This window comes from Anguilla rostrata, chromosome 4, assembly GCF_018555375.3.
Source record: "Anguilla rostrata isolate EN2019 chromosome 4, ASM1855537v3, whole genome shotgun sequence".
Taxonomy (NCBI): Eukaryota; Metazoa; Chordata; class Actinopteri; order Anguilliformes; family Anguillidae; genus Anguilla; species Anguilla rostrata.
Window position 1 is genome coordinate 45,100,040 of NC_057936.1, and position 22,887 is coordinate 45,122,926.

General features: G+C 42.5%; 1 protein-coding gene and 1 long non-coding RNA gene across 4 annotated transcripts in view; both read left to right on the top strand.

The window, feature by feature from the left end:
• Positions 1–22,887, top strand: part of gpc5b (glypican 5b) — a 199,502-nt gene that overhangs the window by 14,133 nt on the left and 162,482 nt on the right. The window lies entirely within an intron of this gene.
• LOC135253435 (uncharacterized) lies at positions 2,653–5,622 on the top strand. The gene is made up of 2 exons (XR_010329612.1): positions 2,653–4,790; positions 4,895–5,622. It is a non-coding gene; the product is annotated as an uncharacterized LOC135253435 (long non-coding RNA).

Here is a 22,887-nt window from a genome sequence, read left to right on the forward strand (position 1 = left end):
GCATGAAAACAGCCTTGAACTCCAACTTCTTTAACTCATTTTGTGGCTCTTTCTACATTGCTAAATTTATGATTATACATTATGACATTCAAGTATTCTGATTTTGTTGTTTTTGGGGGGGCGGGAAGGGGGGATGGTGCTAAATTTGGTCCTGGCCAGAAAAATCTGAATGGATGCAAAAGCATATAATTACTTTCTACCCTGTGGCGGTTTTGGGGGTTTGAATGCGCTCCATTCAGAGAGATCCTGTCCAAATAAAATAATATCGTTGCTGGCGGGGTGTCCCCTGGTTTGTGCTTTGGTGGAGCTCAGTGTCTGTGGCATCGCAGCAGCACAGCAGCCGTCCTGCCAAGGTTTGAAGACATTCGGCTGGTCAAGCCAAAAGGGGTGAAACTGTTGTGTGAGATGAAGATCATGCCAGATCATGTGGGGCGACATAGCTCAGGAGGTAAGACCGATTGTCTGGCAGTCGGAGGGTTGTCGGTTCAAACCCTGCCCTGGGCATGTCGAAGTGTCCTTGAGCAAGGCACCTAACCCCTAACCCCCTAACTGCTCTGGCGAATGAGAGGCATCAATTGTAAAGCGCTTTGGATAAAAGCGCTATATAAATGCAGTCCATTTACCATTTACCAGTGCTGCAGTGCACACAGTGGGGCCCCTTTTTCTAGCACAGTGCACGTTCGCTGTGGATAGTTGGGCAAATTATATCAAATGCTATTTAGCGATAAAAGCTTCATTTATTCACTTCATGTGGTGAGCGAGCGTGTTCATTACATTACATTTACGGCATTTAGCAGATGCTGTTATCTAAAGCCATTTACATATAATCCATTCATACAGTTAGATATTTACTGAAGCAATTCAGGTGAACAGTGCTCTAGGATTTTAGGGGCCCTAAGCAAGATCGATCCAAGGGAACCGATAACAGGCCAGAGAACTGGCGCAAGAACAGTGGCATCAAAAAAAAAGTTTGCTCCCTGTGAATACTGCACAACTAAAATGTCTTTCACAAAAACATTTATAAACTCAACATTGTGGCCCACAGATGGTTGCGGCCCTAAATGGCCACATAGTGTTTATACCAGCAGCCAGCTCTGCAGGTGAAGCACCTTGATCAAGGGTACAGTGGCAGTGCCCGAGCTGGGAATCAAATAGTTTTTTTTAAATGTGTTGTTCTCTGTTGTATGTTCTGTAAATACTTTGCTGCAGTAGAATACTTTCCTTTATCAGAAAGGTTGCTGTAGTCTGAGAGTGGTGGTACATTTACTGTCCTAGGGCTGATTTTTTTAATGACTTGAACACAAAAATGGCACTTTCAGGAATGCAGCAAGCAGATTTCCAAGCTCTTGTGTGAGCCCTTTCTTTGAAAAGGGGCCTTGCGTTGCTACTGTTTAGTCTCTCCGACATTGTTTCTTTAAAGTAAATGTTTAAGATTGATCTGCACGCTAGGTTTTTTTCCCCTCATCCCTCCACTTCTCCAAGAAGAGAAAGAGGAAAGTTCTACAGTAGGAACTTTTTTATGCACTCCCCCTCTCTCTTTATCTCGTTTCCTCCCTCCCTCGCTCTTTCAGTGTCAGGGATAAACAACAGGACTAATACCGATCGGGTGAAAGAGGAGGAGTGAAAAATGTTTAAATTCACATAGTATCCTTGGAGATGTTTTACCATCTGAATTAGTGGTTCTAATGAGGTGTCTGTAAAGGAAGAAAAGACTGGTTGTCCTCTCCTGCTTTTCAGTGTTTCCCCTGGTCAGGGCTGGGTCCTCTTTTAAAAAAGGAAGCGGGGGATTCATCCTGTCTGTGTTTTTTTTATTTCCATGTGAAAGAAAGTGCAGATGATGTCAGGGATGTAGACGGCAGCGTCTGCGGAGTGAAGCTGGCTCCGTGCGGGCGCTCATTTGTGGGGGGGGCGTCCTACGCCGATGCCGTCTCAGCGTAACTGCCCCTGAAAAAAGCCCTTATCCTTTCATCTCATATTGAAATTTATGCTGATCGTTCTTTCGCCTTGTAGCTTGTAATGCGAGACGTGTCCAAGCCCAGAGCGCCAGAGCGTACTCCCCTCCCTGCCCAAACCCCCTCACACTATTGGACACGGTGCCATGGTAGTGTAGCAGAGACTTTGCAGCGGTGCCCTTCCATAATGCTGAGCACCAGGCTGCCAGACACTGGTCTCTTCCTATTCATAAATTACACCCACAATGCACTGCAGTCATCCACACATCCTCAAGGGTTTTTTCTTCTTTTTCTGTTGAGCAACCGGCCTTAATTCCTTGCATTCAGGTTCTATAATGACTTGAATACCATGATTTGTTAATTGTTTGAATAAGGTGCTGTAGTGCTGGGCTAAAACAAAAACCTGCACCCACGCTAGCCCTTCTTGGATAAGATTGGACACCCTCTCTTTAGACTACATTACATTACATTACATTACAGGCATTTAGCAGATGCTCTTATCCAGAGCGACTTACACAACTTTTTACATAGCATTTTTACATTGTATCCATTTATACAGCTGGATATATATACTGAAGCAATGCAGGTTAAGTACCTTGCTCAAGGGTACAACGGCAGTGTCCTTACCCGGGAATCGAACCTGCGACCTTTCAGTTACAAGCCCAGTTCCTTACCCACTGTGCCACACTCCGTCCTACTTTATAACCTTGCAATAGATGTCTTTTTTCTTTGTTGTCGTGTCTGAAATCTTTGGTGTTGCTTGATTGACTGAAGAGGGTAACTGAAACTCTGGCTAGACGTGGATAGCACACTGATCTGTTAGCATGTGTCATATTGTCATTGTCTAACACTAAAAACTCTGTTTCATTTGACAGACTGTGTTCTGGCAACAAACAGAAAATGTGGAAAAAGTATGTATTTGGACTGGATTGGATATTTGTGGCTATGGATAACTGTTACATAATGAGTATTGTACCTTCCGGACCTGTGTTTTATAGTTGTTCCAATGACCTTCCGTATGCACTTATTGTACATTGCTTTGGATAAAAGCATTTGCCAAATAAATGTAATGTAATTTATTATCAATTGCAGACAGCCCCATTTAACCCATAAATTGCAAGGACAGCAGTGGTTGGATCCCCTGTTTGTTGCAACTGAACATGCAACACAAGTTCATATGTGGATGCATCTACAGCACTGATGAGCCTGATTGTTTTGCCTTCCACAACAGGTTGTGTGCAATGCAATATTTATTTTTATAACTGAGGTCAGGGTTCAGAGGATCAGTCTCCCGTTTGTTTCTCGCCTCTTGTCCTCCCCCCGCCCATGGAATGTAGACAGTTAAAATATTCCACAATGTGTGTTTTTTGAGTCACCGGGCTAAAGCGATCTGAAGTGCCTGGCTAAACGCTGGAATCTCCAGAACACTGTGTGATTTCTGGCGCTTGTTCTGTAATAACAGTGACAGGAGGTGATACATGCCACGTGTGTAGTGTCATTTAGGGAAAAAAAGCAAAGAGAGCAGAGCCATTCCTCCAGGTATTGAAAAAATCATATGGAAGCCGTGTGTTTCATCAGTAGTTTTGGACAGATACATAAACACACATGCACACACACAAACACACACCCATATGCACATACACACGCACATACACAAACACATGCACACACACACACAAACACACACACAAGCACATGCACACACACACACACACACACACACACACACACACACACACATATGCACATACACACACATACACAAACACATACACGCACATGCACATACACACATGCACACAAAAACATACGTGCACACACACATGGCCCAGCCCTGTAGCCTACCTCTAGACCAGTGGCTCTCAACCTCAGTCCTGGGGACCCGCTGTGTATGCTGTCAAAATTTTCAATTACAGTTTTTTACGATTGCTTACACAGTAAAATTAAAAATAACACACAGTTAGTGAAACCTGACGCTCAAGGAGCTAAACCTCAGCCTAGATCTGCACAACTATAAGCACATTCTCAGCCTCACACTTTTTGCTAAACACGACACACAGTACACTACACACAGTACGCTCTATAAATAGACAACAGGTGAGTTTACCTGTCTTCAACAAAAATAGAAGGCAACGTTGCAGTAAGAGGAAGGGGGAGAGGGGGAGCCTGCGGAGGAAGAGGGGTAGGGAGAGGAAGAGGAAGAAGTAGAGGTAGACCTGGAGGAGGACGTGGACAAAGAAGACGAGGACCAAATTTATCAGATGAGATTCGAGCAACATTGGTTGACCATGTTGTAAACCATGGTTTGACATTGAGAGAGGCTGGACAGAGAGTTCAGCCCAACCTCAGCAGATGTACTGTTGCAACAGTAATTTGGACATTTCGACAAGAGCACAGGTGAAAAACAACTTTTCTCTACTGTCTACAGTAATATCAGTACAATGTAACCTACTATATGCACTACATCAGTACCCATTCACTGCATTCCATGTTTGAAACAATGCCTTGTACGCTGTCCTGTGACATTTTCCATGTATTTTGATTGGTCTACATAGGATTGAGGGTCAAGAACGTCAAGGAGGAAGGGGCTCCATATTCTCAGAGGAACAAGAGAGAGCTATCGTAAATGTGGTTTTGGCCAATAATGCGATATGCCTCAGAGAAATTCAAACAAACATCCTCCAGGACCACACAGTTTTCAATAATATCCATCAGGTCTTTCTACCAACACTGGGGTGAATCCTTAAAAAACATCACATAGAGATGAAACAACTCTACCGAGTGCCATTTGAAAGAAATTCTGAGAAAGTAAAAGGCCTGCGGCATGAATATGTGGAGGTAAGTAATGTACACTTCAGTATTGTGCACTGCACACAGAACCTTTTTACACGTAAATTTATAGTGGGCCTATATTAAACTACACAATGTTGTCTTTTTTTCAGAGAGTTTTGCAAATGGATGCTGATGCAATCCCACATGGATTTATCCTCATAGATGAGGCTGGGTTTAACCTGACAAAAGTAAGAAGAAGAGGGAGAAACATCATTGGCCACCGAGCTATTTTGAATGTCCCGAGCCAACGTGGTAACATCACAATGCGCTGCAATCATGCAGAATGGGTCCTCCACCACCATGCCAACTTAGGTCCTTACAACACGGCCCACATACTCACATTTTTAGACAGACTACACAACATCGTCACAGCAGAAGACCAAATGGATGCAGAGCAGATGAGATACATTGCCATCTGGGACAATTTATCTTTCCACCGATCTGCTCTGGTCCAAAACTGGTTTCATCAGCATCCACAATTTTCACTCCAGTACTCTCCACCATACTCTCCCTTCCTTAACCCCATTGAGATGTTTTTTTTGGCATGGCAGTGGAAGGATTACGATCTCCAGCCCTATGTCAGGATACCCCACATTCAAGCCATGGAGTGGGCCTGCGACCAAATTGATGCAGGGTCTGTGCCATTCAAGAAGATTTTTTTTTTCATTCATGCTTTCTTTTTTGTCTCCACAAATGTTTTTGCTGTGTTTATGTACTATATTCTATTTAGAATATGTTCTGTTCTGATTTTCAGTGCAAAATGCAACCTTTGGAAATGCATGGATGTATTGACTGATTTTACAATGTGGAGAGAAATAAATATTTTCATCAGTGTGCAGTTCTGGTCTTGTGTGTTGTGTTTGGTCAATATATTCATGTACTTTACTCTAACAATATCTCTGAAAAAATCAAACCCAAACTATATCATTAGAAAAGTAGAAATGTGAAAAGTGTTTTAGATTGAGCACAGCAGTGTGTAACTGGTTCAAACAGAATCACATCGTATGAACCATGTTTGTGCCATACGGTGACAAAATTGGGTTTTTATAAATTATTGTATAGTATAGCAAAAGATCTGAGGTGTTCTGCTACTTGTGTGTGTGGTTGTGTGAATACAGTGTATTGACAAAATGAGCTCTGTTTTCAAAATCGAGCTTAAGCAATCGTAAAAAAACTGTAAAATAGTTGAAAATGTGTTTAAGTTAGACCATAATTGCTTGGTTAAACTTATTTTAACACAATGCAAATTTTTCTAGTCGCCATTTGCTGTCACTAACCTCCCATTCATTTTTCACAGATGATTTTAGGTAGGTTTGCACACTCACAGCAGATTTCAACTGTCAGTTTGTGATTGAATCAATTTGAAAAGGAACTTCTTTCAGTTGGGATTATTTGTCTTATAGAACAGTGGCAACCAACCCTGCTCCTGGAGATCTACCATCCTGTAGATTTTCACTCTAACCATAACAAAGCGCAATTCATTCAACAGCTAGAGATCTTGTTGAGCTACTAATTAGTAGAGTCAGGTGTGCCAAATTAGGTTTGAAATGAAAACCAACAGGACAGTAGATCTCCAGGAACAGGGTTGGTTACCACTGTTATAGAACATAGAGCACAGTGAATGAAATTCCTTGAATGTGAACATAGGACATTTACACATAGCTATTTCTGGCACAATGTGGCTTGAAGAGGATAAATCGTCCTTCAATGGACTAGGAAAGTGTCTAATTGATAACAATGAGCAGCTCATTACAATACAGTGCTTGTTTCTGAGGTTGTAACAAAAACCAGCAAACATGGTGGGTCCACATGACCAGGGTTGAGAACCACTGCTCTAGACCCAGCTACCGTGCAAAGGATCAGGGTGTCCACGAGGATGGACTTTTGTAAAATATTTGCAAATTGCAAATTGTTTCATGCTTTACTGACTTCAGAAGGCCCTCCGGGCACGTCTGTGTGTAACCGTGAAGCCATGTTGCCTGTCCTTCATGACATGACGTTCCTGCCACGCTTCACCACAAAACAACCTTTGCTTCCCCCCCCCCCTTTCCATTTTCTGCCATGACTGTTTCCATGAACTAGTAAGGAAGAAGAAAAAAGAGATTAGAACTGTAGAACATCTTCTGGAAGAATTTACTGGATTGTACGGAAGGATGGCAACAGATGCTGTAAGACGGCCAGTCCGATCCCTTTATGGTTTGTGCAGGAATGCTATGCTGGATTGTGCGGGCCCATGTGCTGACTTTAATCACAAGCCCCACTCCCCGGCGTTTGGTTGTTGCTCACATTTGGGGTGCGGTGTCTGCCGCAAATTTTATCTCAGTGCTTTGTTGCAGTGCTAACTTAATTTCAGTGCTACTTCACAAACTTGAGGCTGTTCAGAGAGAGGTCCCTCAGCCCCTATGCCCCCTCCTCCCCCCACACAATTGGCCGGGAAACATTCCATCCCAACTCATTGTCCAACTCACTTCCTAATCCCCAAGCTTTTTTTGGAGATGTGTGTTTGGACAGAGTCGTGCTGTTGTGTAAAACATGACAAGGCAAAACAGTGTTAATGAATCACATTCCCGGATCACCCCGTTTGTGCTTCTGTTAAATCATTAGCTTTCAAACCTTCCTCTCTCTCATTTCTCCTTTTTTTCTCCTTTCAACCAGCAGTAATGCTTTTATTCAGGAAATGGATACTCACTGTACTTAAAAAACAAAATAGTAGATGAATGGTAAGGGTCAAGTGAGTGAAATTAATTACTAAAAGAACGTAGGAGATCAGTACTAGTTGTAAATTTATGAAGCAACCGAGAGTTTGGTCATTTCAGGGTAGGACTCCATTTTTCTGTGAGCACTTAGATCACTTTACCTTCTAATTCCCTCTTAGCAGGAACATTTTTTTCTTTGGGGTAGTCCAAATTCCCACAGCTGTGCCAACAGAGAACTAAAAGAGCACTTTGGATGTGATGGCTGTGAATGAATGGGCTTTTCTTTGTTGAAATGTTAGCAACTGGCGGCTGGCTGTACATGTTCAAAAACGAATCTCAATGTGAGCCTGGCATGAGTAGCTGGGCTAGGCGGTGTCATCTGGCTGTTCGGGCCTAAATCTCCTCGAAAAGCCTTTTCTTAATCGGTTATGGGTGACGGGGCAGATGGTCTGGGAATGGACCCCTCAAGATTATAATACCACCTATTAATCTGAAGACCACAGAGTATTTTTCTATTGCTGCAGATTGTGGTCTGAAGAGAAAATCCAGCTTGAGCCAAGTAATAGAGCAGTGATGTGGCCTTTTCAAACAGCTTCAGTCTCTGTGGTTGGATGTATATGTACCACTACCCTTCTACTGATATTGTACGAAATAGACTCAACCCCAGTTGTAGGAATGTGAGGTTTATGTGGACTTAGTGTCTTAAACAGAAATGTTTTTTTTTTTTTTTTTGGCGTATTGAATTTAATTAGCTGTGATCTGGGACTCGTATTTGGCTGTTCATCTCATAGGCTACCAATGCATGATCTTTTTTCAGCATTACGGGTCCGAATCCACAGTGCTGAATTACAGTTGTGTGTGATGTGCTTTTCTCCTTATTTTTGCCTTTGATTTATAATGTAAGAGTGCTGTATAATGGACTGCATAGTTCCCAGAGAGAACATAAATAATTGTTCCAGTTAGCACACATCAAATTTCAGGAGCAAATGCTCCTGAAATGGGAGTAACTGTAGAGCCCTACTTCTTGGTGAAAGTGTGAAGTAAAACCCCGTTGAGGGTGGGCTGGTTGTTTTACCTACTCGGGCACAAGCACACATCTAAAACACAATACTGAGATGTGCTAACAATGCACAGGGGCCTATTTAGCGGTAGAAGAGGCTGTTTCCACCAGCATGGTCATGAGAATAGAGAGCGAGGATGGATGGACATTATCCTATGTGTGTGGGCCCACCAGAGAATGCCTACAGCACCAATCTGCCCATTAAAAATAGACGAGCGGGCTCCTATATGGGCAGGGTGTGCATCGAGGTCAGTGCTGCGGAATCAGGCAGTCGCAGGGTGAGGTGTCTCAGGCCAGACCGGGTGAGCCCCTCATGTATGAGCGCTCAGATTGGACCCCGGACCGCTGCGCTCTGCCGCCGGCCCCTCGGAGCGAGGCTGCGCGGACGGAGAGACTGTCAGCTGTCATGTGTAAAGATCTGTGTCCCCGTTGACCCCTATACACCCCCCTGTAGCGCAGCAACCTGTCCCCACCCCAGGACTGTATGGCTCAGTTACTGGGGAGCAGAGACCCGTCACATGGCAGATCAGTAATCCCTGCTGTTACATGATGCCCTTGCATTTGAGGAGGTGTTGCTAGGCACCCTGTCCTCAAACAGAGAGGGTGGAGGGGTGGTGGGTGTTTGGGGAGGCCCCAGGCTCTCTGTCCTGCAGTTTCAGTAAAGGGTCACACTGATGTTTTTGGCCCACGCAGGGCTGAGATGGGGGGTGCGCTATCCAGGAAACCAAGACCAGTGAGGATAGCACTCCCACTTTCCCCTGCCCTCTCCCACGCCCGAATACACAGAGACTGTGTGTGTATTTGTGTGTCTGTGGGTGTGTGTGTGTGTGCGTGCGTGTGTGTGTGCATGTGCGTGCGTGTGTGTGTGCATGTGTTTGTGCACGTGTTTGTGTTTGTATGTGTGTGTGTGCGTTTGTGTGTGGATGTGTCTGTGTATGTGTGCATGTGTGTGTGTGTCTGTGTTTGTGCATGTGTCTGTGTGAGTGTGTGCGTGTGTGTGCGTGTGTTTGTAGATGTGTGTGTGTGTGGGTGTGTGTGTGTGTTTGTGGATGTGTGTGTGTGTGTGTGTGCGTGCGTGTGTGCATGTGTTTGTGCACGTGTTCATGTTTGTATGTGCATGTGTGCGTTTGTGTGTGCATGTGTCTGTGTATGTGTGCGTGTGTGTTTGTGCATGTGTCTGTGTGAGTGTGCGTGTGTTTGTGGATGTGTGTGTGTGCGTGTGTGCATGTGTGTTTGTGTGTTTGTGGATGTGTGTGTGTGTGTGTGTGTGTGCGTGCGTGTGTGCATGTGTGTTTGTGTGTTTGTGTTTGTGCACGTGTTCATGTTTGTATGTGCATGTGTGCGTTTGTGTGTGGATGTGTATGTGTATGTGTGCATGTGTGTGTGTGTCTGTGTTTGTGCATGTGTTTGTGTGTGTGCATGTGTCTGTGTGAGTGTGTGCGTGTGTGTGTGTTTGTGGATGTGTGTGTGTGTGTGTGTGTGTGTGTGTGTGTGTGTGTGTGTGTGGAAGTGTCTGTGTGTGTGCGTGTGTGTGTGTGGAGGTGTCTGTGTGTGTGGGTGTGTGCACATGTGCATCCTGCTATCGCAGGGCTGTTTTTTTTCTCCATGAAACGCTATAGCCTTAGTTTCTGTTTGGTGTAGCCTTCACAACAGGATTCAGCAAAACTGACTTGCATGGATAATTGGAATTGCGTGTTTGTGAGTATTGGAATGATGCGGGTGGACCAGAGGTGCAAAACCATCCATGCAAAGAGTGCAAAAAAAAAAGTTCCAGATATTTTTTTCTGAAACAAACTCACTAATTAGTCACAAAATAGTTGATCAACTTTTTACATTTTTGTTTTATTTCCTTGTCTTGAGATATTGATTTTACTTGAATGTTGTGCCTAATTAAATTCAGTTTTGCAGTCCCCTGCCATTGTAGCTCCAGTAGGTGAGTGGGTGGAACGCAGAGTGAACAGAAATGGAGGCTGACTGCAAGCAGTTGAGGGGGTGCTGGTGTGCACCCCTCCCAAACTGACCGAGGATCCTGTGTTGCTGGGACAGGCCTACCCTAATTATTGGGCATTCAGTATTAGGGAGGAGAAAATCTTCATTAAAATATGCTAATCTCCAGGAAAAAAAACATCCAAGCTCTTTCCCCAGATTGAACAAACAGGGAGGGATGGTAAAGCTGCCTGCTTAATTTGTGATGTGGAGCTCCAGCATGACAGTGCAGAGGTGGTGAATTTGGGAAGGAGAAAACACAGCCATGTCTGTGTGAACCCCTCCCCCACCCCCCAGCTGAGCTTATGCCCCTGGTGTCCCACCACTCCAGCTAAAGCTGTCTCGGTTGAAAAGAGGGCCCAGCTGGCACCGTGGTCACCGTGGCAATGCTGCTGAATGCCCACTACAGAGGGGCAGATCAGGGGGCACTTTTGTTTGGCCACAGTGGGCAAACAGGACCCATGAAGTGGTGCCCGTGAGCTGTGTACCCAGGCTCTGGCCCAGAGACAGGAAGAAACCAGTAGAGTTGTTTTGTTTTCAAACTGATAGTTATTATCAGTTTGGGGGTTGATTTCGTTTCAGTTCAGACAATTCTGTTCAGCCAGTTCATGAATTGAAGTGCATGGGGATTTTCAGATCTGTTAATTCATTCATTTCTGTTTATTTCCTGACTGAAATATAGTTGACCCCAACCTGAGTTATTATTTTCAATAAAAACAGGCACTGGAGATTCTGAATGTTATGTATATGCTCCCTTGTGTGGTTGGTAATAGGATGCTCTTTTGTTTGTCTTCCAGTGGTCACTGGTTTCAGATGACACGTTTGCCGCCATGGCGGCAGTTCTGCCGGCCAGAAGGAAATGGATGCGGGGTTCTGACAGTAGAGGGCAGCAGAGTGTAATATTTCCTCATAAGAACAGCTTCCACTATCCTGCATTGTACTTGACGTCACACCGCGTTGCATTTCGGGGTGATTCGCAATCTTAAAATGAGTTTAGCTCTGTGATTTTAAGATAACATTAGTACTTGGGAAAAATAAAGTCCTAATACCAGCTGATATTGGGCTGGTATCAGCATAGAAGCCATTCGAATATTTTTATGGATCTGCTAACTCTCTTTTAAAAAAAAAAAATGATTACAACAGTTTGCAACATAAAACTTGTGAGACCCTAACAGGGACGTCAAACCAGTTTTGGCGATTTTTCAGCAAACAGTTTATTTTTCACAATTTCATAAATGCTACTCAAATAGCTATTTTCTTTAATACGATTTAATATGAACCAAAGTCAATTGGGTACTTATTAAAAAATCTAACCTTTTTGTTATAATAAAAACCGAACATAATACCATAAACTTTAAAATCGAGAGCTAGTTCAGTTTATGTAATTGTATGTGTAATATCAGTCAGCAACACGAATAACCAATTGATTCTCGTTTTTCAATTTTATGTTTCAAAATGAATATCGAACATCTATTAAATTTCTTGCTTTTTAATTTCTGTTCCTGAAACGGAAAACGATTGGTCAAAAACTACACAGATCCTTTCTCCCCAATGATAGTTATTACTTGTCGAGGGAAGCAGCTAATTTTTTAACATCGTATTAAAGGAAATAACTATTTTCTTATGTTCTGGAAAGTCAGTGATTTATATATTATTATTTGATTATACTGTAGCATTTATGCTATTATGGATTAAAAATAAGTCCGATACTGTCCGATTTACGCCTCTAATTACTCATTTGCGAAACAGAAGGAACCTGCCGGGAGAACAGAGGTTTCACATGCTTTCTTACAAATCTTTGAGCAAATAGAACATAAAAAATATTTCTGTAGGTTTTTACACAAATATGTGGTCGTTAAACATCTAAAAGGCTGTGTTTTTATTACTCCTGTTACTTCCCACAACAACATGCATATTATAAAACAATAGTCTATGTTGCAAAACTATTTTCTTGAAATAAAGTACACAGCTGGATCAATTCCAATAGTTGTATTTCTGAAATATAGCGTTTTTGTTATATAGTGTGCATTGTGCATTGTGTATTGTGCATACAATTCTCAAATGACAACTAGCAGCAGTGAACAAAAAGTTATTTACCGTGTTTATGATGCGTTACATTTATACAAACTCTACCCTATATCCTAAGTGAAACTAACATGGACGGAGTGTAGCACAGTGGGTAGGGAACTAGACTTGTAACCGAAAGGTCGCAGGTTCGATTCCCGGGTAAGGACACTGCCGTTGTACCCTTGAGCAAGGTACTTAACCTGCATTGCTTCAGTACATATCCAGCTGTATAAATGGATACAATGTAAAAAATGCTATGTAGAAGTTGTGTAAGTCGCTCTGGATAAGAGCGTCTGCTAAATGCCTGTAATGTAATGTAATGTAATGGATGACTTTAGACTGTGCTCAAAATTATCTGATGATTATTAAGTTGCACACAGTCTGACCACAAAGTTCATTGAATAACCATTTATAGACATAAATGTCACTCAAATACACACAAAAATGTTATGGGTAACAAGCATGTCCCTATTTTCAGCTTATCTTTGAAATGTATTTTCCTGTCCTTTCCTTTCCCGTTAAAATAAGAGCGGCGGTAACACTGTTCTACTTTGCTCATGAGTGCCACAGTTGAAGTGCTAACTGCCAAATATGGTTTTGAGTGCTCACATGAAAATATGCAAATTTGCCGCTGCCGGAAAAATCTCTCGCGGCAGAAGCGTCATCTGAAACCAGTGACCACTGTACATAGTGTACATAGAAGTAGTGGCCTGTCTGTGCTTTAGGGCTGCCCTAAATAATAGTCGACCAAACCGTTAGTAGATGAGAAGAGTCTTAGTCGACCAAGTTTTCATTGAATAAAAAAATAATAATAAAAAACACTCCCCTCAAACTCCATTCGGGAGCGGCGCCTTGTTGTTATTAGACTATGTCAGGCAGGAAATCATCCAACATGTGGGATCATTTCAAGCGTGGACCCCAAGAAGGTGACATGCAAACTCTACATGCAGAGATGTGTTTGCAACATAGGTGTTTTTTACTCTCTATCTCGTAGCTTTAGTTCGGTCCCTGGAGTCCGGTTTACTGGCGGACGTCCATTCGCCATACAAAGCATGCATGCACTTAACGTGCTAGTAGAACGAATTGAAAACACTTTAATCTTCTGCACGGCCGTCTATTCCACAAATGACACGGAAGTTAGGGCTACGACCATGTACTCTAACTCAGGGCCATAAACATGAAACGAATCATACACAGCAACATTGCTGCCATTAAATGTGTTAATGTTACATTTTCGTTTGCATTCTGACCATTCTGAAAAATAGAAAGTTTTCATTCCAAGTTGAGGCTACTTCTCCGTATGTCTGTTTATTTTTGCACTGATATTTCTCTGCAAGTGTTTCAGTTTGCTGTACTATATTTTAAAAAGAAACTAAAATATTTTTTCAATTTCGTATTTTAACAAAGTTACTGTGTTGGTGTTACAAGTTCATAAGTTGTGTGATGTTATACTGTGTTGAAATAAATTAACAAAATGTTCAGTCTCCTTGCTGGCTGTTCTGACACATTCAGAATCATTACCACTTTTGCCGTTAGCATTGTCGTTAACAGGCGAATTGCTTTCATGCGTGCACTTGTAAAATTTATATTTTAAAGGCTCATTATTACGGTTTTGTATTTCTCTGTAATGTAGCACAGTGTTAACAATGTTACTTATAACATTCTTTCTCAGCCCTGGAACTCAAACCATTTTCTGATGCCCAAAAAAAAAAAAATTTCAATAATTAAATTAATATCATAAACGTGCGACGACTAGTTGACTAATGGCTTGAACTAACAACTACTAGTCAACTAGGAAAATCTTTGGTCGGGGGCAGCCCTACTGTGCTTTATATCTATGGTAGAGCTGTTCCAGAGAGGCTGGTTCCACTGTGGGCTGTCCCACGTTCTGTATAGTAGCTTGAAGCATGGTGTTATATGCAGGGTCATATCAGTGTATCATCAGCTATGCTTGCTTTGAAAGAATGGGCTTGTAATGTTGACAGTCTGAGCCTATGGGCCATATGATACAGGATAACATAGATGTTACTGTTTGTTTCCTTGCCTGCTTTCTACTGTTCTTTTACATATGTGAATGTGTGCATGCATTTAAGTATGTATGTACAGTACATGTCATTACATGTGTATGCATACAGTATATAATGCATATATACTGTATGTACAGTTGAAGTTGGAAGTTTACTTAGGTTGAAGTCATTAAAACTCATTTTTAACCACTCCACAGATTTCATGTTGGCAAACTATAGTGTTGGCAAGTCAGTTAGGACATCTACTTTGTGCATGACACAAGTAATTTTTCCAACAATTGTTTACAGACAGATTATTTCACTTTTAATTCACTATATCACAATTCCAGTGGGTTAGAAGTTTACATGCACTAAGTTGACTGTGCCTTTAAACAGCTTGGAAAATTCCAGAAAATGATGTCATGGCTTTAGAAACTTCTGATAGGCTAATTGACATTATTTGAGTCAATTGGAAGTGTACCTGTGGATGTATTTTAAGGCCTACCTTAAAACACATTGCCTGTTTGCTTGACATCATGGGAAAATCAAAAGAAATCAGCCAAGACCTCCGATAGAAAATTGTGGACCTCCACAAATCTGGTTCATCCTTGGAAGCAATTTCCAAAAGCCTGAAGGTACCACGTTTGTCTCTATCACCTCCAGACAGGCACTTTGCCCAGAGAGGCTGGGATCATTCAAACAGAAATGCTTAATATCTCGCCAGAAGAACAGAATCTGAAAAAAGATTTAGAAATGGGCTGTGTGTGTGTGTGTGTCCATGAAAAAGAGAGAGAATGAGAGACAGAAAGAGAGACTGGGAGAAAGAGTATGTTTGTATGTAAGTAGTTGCTCACACTGTTTTATTTGTTTTATGATGTTGGTTTTGATATTTTTTTTCTTTTGGCATCATTGTAAATGAGGGCCACCCTGAATGATTTTCCGAGACTTGAATAAAGGCAAATTGAATAGAATAGTGAACAAAATAAGGATGACAGCAGTATAAAGTCACTAATACGGTGCTGGACCACCACATGTGGCCAGTGTGGGCTGCATGTACCAGAGTCTGGAGGTCTGCAAGAGGGAATATGACACCACTCTTCCACAAGCACTGCAGTCACCTCGCGCTCGGTTAGATGGAAGTGGAACACGCTGTCTCAGGTGTTGCTCTAGAATGTCCCTTAAATGACCTGTTGGGGTCGGATCTGGTGACTGAGAAGGTCGTGGCATATAGATAATGTCAGTGTAACGCTCCTTCAGCCTTGTGGTGGCTGCCCGCGCTGTGTGTGTAAGGGGGCACTGCCAGGCTGTGAAAGATGTCCGTCTTCGCAGAATGGTAATGCTTTCACGCGGGGTGCAGAAGATCACTCAGCAGCATTGTGTAAGGATGGACGTTGACCTTTCCTTATAGGGAATGCCAAAACCAGGCTGGGAAAATGGGACCTACACTATTAAGAAACTACCAGAACACCTCATAGTTGTGTGTGTGTGTGCGCACATGCACAATGTCTGTACATGTGTGGGTGTGAGCACGCGTGTATGCATGTCTGTACGTGTGTATGTGTGTGTGTGTGTGTTTGTGTGTGTGTGCATATGCCTGTGTGCGTTTGTGTGTGCATGGGTGTGTGTTTGTGTGTATGTGTGCTTGTGTGCGTTTGTATGTGCATGTGTGTGCGTGTTTGTGTGATTATGCGTGTGTGCGTGCACGCGTCTATGTGTCTGTGTCAACTCTGTGACACAGTACCATGCAGGCCTGGTGCTCCACAGTGCAGCAGGATGGGGTTGAGGAATAACAGGTGTGGCGGAGCACCTGAGCCCACTGCGAGGGATAGAGGGGAGTGGGGTGGCGATATTTGGGGAAAATCGTACCCGGCCCTGTTAAATGCTTGCTGAGAAAGCTGGCTGCAGCTCCACAGACCAGCTTCTTCTTCTCTTTCTCCTTCCATGAGCCTGTTCTACTTTCCAGATATAATCAGGCCAACATGGGAAGACTTGCATGGTGAATGCTGTAAGACCCGCAGTACGAAGGACACGTGCAGGGTAGCAGTATCTCATGTTTTATATGGCATCATGACTAAACAGCAGGTTCTTTGTCAGTGTGTATTTTTTAGTGTATATGTGTGTGTGATGGCAGATCAGCAGGATCGTGGACACATTTCAGGATCGTCATGGCTCTGGATAACTCCTCTGCTCCCATTGTGACATCACATGTGCTGCAATTGCACTCTTAATTGACTTTTCAGGGTCCCTGTAATGTGAGCAGCTGTTCTGCTCCCTTCTTTTTCACAGTCTGAGTAAACAGCACAGGACCTGCTTATCAACCTGGTTACACAGAGCTGAAGGCACAGGGCAAGCTAACTCTCCAAATAGCTAACTCTCACTGAGAGAGAGAGAGAGAGAGAGAGAGAGAGAGAGAGAGAGAGAGAGAATTTGAATTTAAAAGTCCCTTTATTTGGACATTAAGCTTTTCAGAACAGTAGCTAATTCTAAATTATATTACGAATGAAGAAAACAAAGAGAAACAAAAAATAAAAATAAAATAAAATCAGAGAGATAGTTAAATTACATTAATTGAGAGAAGGTTCAAATTAGAATGCAAATTAGAAATTAATTTCTAAGCTACCATCGTCATCATCGACCGAACGCAAAGTGCTATGCAGCCCCCAGACATTCCAAAATTGTAGTAGGTTCCCTATCAGTTTATAGTTGGAGTATTCTACTTTTAATCCTGCTGTAACTAGGCCCTTAAACATTTCGACCACATTTACAGAGCCCATTTCCCTGATACAATTTTTCCTGGTCTTCCATTTTTCCTCTGCTGTGCCAGATAAATAATTAATTAGGAATTATGAATAGTTGTAATGTTAAAATAACCCCTAGTGAGGAAAACCATCTCTTGAGTAGTTCAATCAATTCTTCCAGCCTTGGACACTGCACAAACAGGTGATAAAGACTTTCAGGCACTAAACAAAAGGGACACCCAACTCCAACGCCTGGATCTAGGTGGGCCACATGTCTGTTTGTAGCTATTGCCCCATGTATTACCCTCCATTTGAGGTCAGCCGTCCGTTTTTCAATGGGAGGCTTATACAGGGACCGTCAATTGCCTTTAGGTGGAAGGCCTGAGCCAATAAACTCAGCCCATCTGGTTGCTCTCATCTCTGTCAGCCGCACTGCATGCAGTACTTTGACACAGGTTGCGTACAGTGCCTACTTCTCCACACCCTTGAAATCCCCCAGTTGAGGGGTCTTAAAGGACAAAATAAAATCCTCATCCTCCTGCCACTCCCCCACAACAGCAGTGATGCTCAAGGAGGGGAAGACGTATCCCTCACTCTCCATCCACTGCTCAGCCTTGTCAGCCACAAAAGCTCTTTGAGTTCCTTTGAGGGATCCCCTGGCTTCTGTCACCACCTGATTCATTATCCGTACGGATCTCACACCAGTTCTCTTGCCCAGCACAGCGGCATCAGTCCTCATCAGGTGGCCAAGCTTCACACACCCTGCACCCAACAAGGAGGTGTGTAAACTGGATGATGTCAATGCTTTTGTTTGCAGAATGGGGTTGTAGTACAGTGGCTCCTCAAACAACCACAGTCCTGGTACTTCATCCACTTTCCTGGAAATGGTGAGGACGCACCATGCCTGCAGCATGGACTCATAGAATGGAGTCAGGCCTGTGAGGTTCACCCCTTCCAGCCGCATCAGGAACAGGTGCTTGTCTAGTCCCAATCAACCAGCCCTCCTCAGAAGAGCGCAAGCTGTGTCAGCCCACCTGTGGCCACTGCTATAAAGCAGCCTCTGCGCTGACTGCAGCCGGAAAGCAGCCACTCTAGCATTGATGTAAATTAGTCCTTGCCCGCCCTCCTGCAGGTAAGTAGAGTGCAGCGGCCCTTCTCCAGTGCTGACCAGACCAAAAGAAGTTCACAAGCCGGCGCTGAACAGCCTGTAGGATGCTTTGTGGAAGTTGCAGTACAGCAAGCCTGAGCCACAAAGCTGAGGCGACCAAGTTATTAGCAACCAAAGCCCTCCCTATGTAGGACAGTTGAGGTAGCAGCCAATGCCATTTAGACAATCGGGCACACACCTTCTCCACTATCCCCTCCCAGTTCTTCTCCTGAAAGTCAGTGGAGCCTAAATAAACACCTAAGACCTTCAGCCCATTTCTGCCCCGCTGTCGTCCAGTCAGTAAAGGTAGCGTCCTCCCTGTTTGCCACTGCCCTGCCCATAAAGATTCCGATTTGCCCCAATTAACCTTAGCAGAGGCAACTTTTTGGTACAGATGTAATGTGTCTGCAAGATCTTTAACATCTCTTTGGTTGCTGATAAAAACTGTAACATCATCTGCATAAGCAGACTACACTACACCTGAAACCATTGCACTACCTGCCAAATGAAAACCAGTCAGTCTGGCATTGGGTGATCATTCCTCAGGTAAAGTAGACATAACGTGGTGTTCCCCAAGGCTCCATCTTGGGCCCTATTCTCTTCAGCCTGTACATGTTACCACTCAGCTGTGTCATCAGAAAATTGATTTTCATAGTTATGCTGGTGACACCCAATTATATATCTCTGTATCCCCGGATGATTTTAGCCCCATTGACACCTTAGTGAAGTGTATTTCTGACATAAATATATGGATGTCAGAAAATTTCCTCCAGTTGAACGAAGATAAAACTGAGATTTTAGACATTGGGGAAAAGGCCCAGAGAGAGAAACTGTCTGTAAAATTACAATCACTTGCACTCAACACCAAGGACCAGGTCAAAAACCTTGGTGTCATTATTGACTCAGACTTAAATTTGGAGGCCTACATCAGAAATGTCACAAAATTATCTTTTTACCATTTAAGGAATATTGCTAGAGTTCGACCGTTTCTCTCTCAGGCTGATACTGAAAAGATAATGCATGGTTTTATTACTGACAGGCTTGATTACTGTAATGCTCTCCTGTCTGGTCTTCCAAAAAAGCAATTGGTCAGTTACAACTTGTGCAGAATGCAGCAGCATGCATACTGTCAAAGACCAGAAGGAGAGCACACATCACTCCTATTTTAAAGTCCCTGCATTGGTTGCCTGTTAGTTTTAGAATCGATTTTAAGATCCTTTTATTGTTTTTTAAATCACTAAATGGCAAAGCACCTGCTTATTTATCCGAGATGCTTTTTAGGTATGCGCCCGGCAGAACCCTTAGATCCTCTGACACTGGTCTCTTAACTGTTCCAAAGGCTAGAACAAAAAGGCATGGAGAAGCAGCTTTTAGCTATGGCCTTTGGAATAGCCTGCTGGAGGATCTACGGGTTTTTGAATCTGTGGACATCTTTAAAAGAAATCTTAAGACACACCTTTTTGGCATTGCTTTTACCTAGGTTTTTGCATTGCTTTTATTTATTTTATTTATATTTATTTATTTTATTATTAATTTATTTTTATTATTATTAATATTATTATTATTATTTGTTTGTTCCTTTTCTCTCTTTTTAATTATAATTGAAATAATTATTTTTCATTATTTTAATTCTTTGCAATTATTTTCTGTGAAGCACATTGAGTTGCACTTACTGTATGAAATGTGCTATACGAATAAAGTTTGATTGATTGATTGATTGAGTACTTGCGAATACAATAAAAGAACCGTCCCCGTGCCTCACTTGAAAAGACGCAAGAGTTTGCGGTGTGGAGTTTAAAAACATAAATATCTGTCTCCGGAAAGACAAAACATTTCAACTCCAGATTCTTACAGCCCAGGGGGATCAACCACATTGCACTAGCAAATTTTCCAAACTAGGCAAGTTCAATCGCCTCGCTCTTTATTAACGGGGGAACATTTGAAATGACTACTTTCATAGCAGGTGCTGAAAGCAGCACCTGTATGAAAACATCCCTAACCCACAAACCACTCGCAATTAATTTAGCCACCACACTAACCTTTTTCAAAAATACCACCACTGCCTTATTCATACATGAAGCTGAATCAATATTTCCACCTCCTACCTGCTCTGCAACCGAGACTAGCAGGTCATCTACAGATGTATCACTCCCTGTAATACACCTGATCCCATGATGGAGAGACACAGTCTCAACGTCAATAATAGCATCTAAACAAAAAAAAAACAACAAAAAAAACACTAAACCCCCCCCCCAAAACTCCTCAATAACACCAATGTGAAACAAGTAATTAACAGTAAGTAACACTAAAGTTTATTAGAAACCAAGAAATAGTAAAAAAGCACACAGCCAGCACTCACTCCTAAAACACCCTCCACCTCAAAGAGAGAGAGAGAGATTTGAAAATCCCTTTATGAAACTTCTACCATCAGTGCAAATATCAGTTATAATATGCTGTATACAAAAGGCCAGTTTATAATATATACAAAACTAAAAAAATTATCATCAAAAAGAAAAAAGCAAATCTCCCTCTTCCTGTGCTACACACTACACCTCCCAACAGCCCAGATGTGAGTGAAAACCTCCAAATTATTTACAAGCTTATAGTATGCATTCTCAACTCTGAGTCGGGCTGCTATTAGCCCTGTGGCCACCTGCACTGGGTCTGTGGAAACAGAACCCTTAATTTTATTTTTTCGGGTAATCCAAATGGCAAGCTTAGCCATTTCAGACAAAAAGTTTACCAAAAAATGCACATTTTATTCCTGGCAGAATACCTTGGACCAAAAATAAAAAAATCAAAAGAAAAAAGCCTCCCCCAGTCCAGAAATCCATGAATTTAGTAACTGAGGTATACCAACTAGCCTAGAACACTCAATAAATAAATGTGCAAGTGATTCTACTTGTGAGCAGAAAGGACAGCCCTCCCCAATGCGAGCATCCAGGTGTGCTATGTGTCTGTTTGTAGCTATAGCCCCACTGTACGTACTGGAGGTCAGCTGTCCGTTTTTCAATGGGCAGCTTAATGTACAGCAGGGGTGTCCAAACTTTTTTAAAATGGGGCCAGATTGGATAATGTGAAAACACCTGGAGGCCGGCAGTTTCTCGCATCATATTATTTGGGTTATAAAATATGAGAAGAAAATCACATACAAATATGAAAAATCTGCTCTCTATGGAAAACTGCACTCTTTATTTTCAGTGTCATAATAATGGCCTTCAGTTTGAAATTCTCAAGCAATATTCACCATTTAAAATGGCAGTCTAGCCAACTGTAACTTAAACAGGTCTTTAATAGGCTATCAATAATCATACAGCCATCCTTTTTCTCACATTTTCAAAGGCACAACACTCGGAAACTAGCAGTTCCTTAGTTAAAAGTTCAATCAATTTGAGAATTGCTGTAAGTTCAAGTGCATTACCATTTTAACCATGAATTTCATTATGAACGATTATTCATGAAATATAAAGTTAATGAAATCAATGCAACACATTTAAAAATAAAATGCAAGCAATGTTCACCATTTAAAATGGAAGTGTATGCAGTAGCCTACTATAACTTGAACAAATCTTTAATAGGCTATCAATAACACAGCAAGCTTTTTTCTCACATCTTCGGTGGCACATAACAGCAGTTAGGAATCAGTTCAAAGTTCAGTCAATTTGAGAACAGACTAAGAGACAGACAGCTCACTGAAACTAATGAGATGTGTGATACTGAGATCTGGATTGCAGTACACATTCAAGGTCTGGTTTGACAGCTGTTGTTGTGATGTGTAAAATGTCACAGATGGGAATCGGTTAGGCTGGACCTCAAGCGCTTCTTGTTCAGGTTCATAAGAGAGAAGGATTGCTCGCACAGGTACGTGGACCCAAACAGGCTCAGCATTCTCTTAGCATGTGCCCATAATTCGGGAAATCTCTCTTTATCCAGCTGCTGATAAAAGTTCACTAGAGAGCGCTGTTGATGTTGGCTGCACAACTCATCGTTGCACTGCATGTCAATGAGCTCCAACTGCAGTTGATGCAGTGCATCGTCGGAATCCATGGAGAAGGGACACGAGAAGAGGAGCATGTCCTGCTCAATGACGGCTAAATAATTGAAGCGCCGGTTAAAATCTGCGGAGAGAGATGCGATCGCATATTTTCCCATTTGCCCAGCAATGTTCTCCTGTGGAAAACGCGAGGAGTTGGGCTCACTTTGTGACAGGTGTCTTTTGAACAGTTGGAGTTTGGTAGCAAAGGCCTTGATGTGCGCGTATAGCTCAATAAACCAAATCAATCGAATTTTATTTGTATAGCGTATTTTACAGCAGTTGTCACAATACACTTTACAGACAACCCTGGCCTAAACCCCCACAGGAGCAAGCCTAAGGCAACAGTGGCAAGGAAAAACTCCCTGTG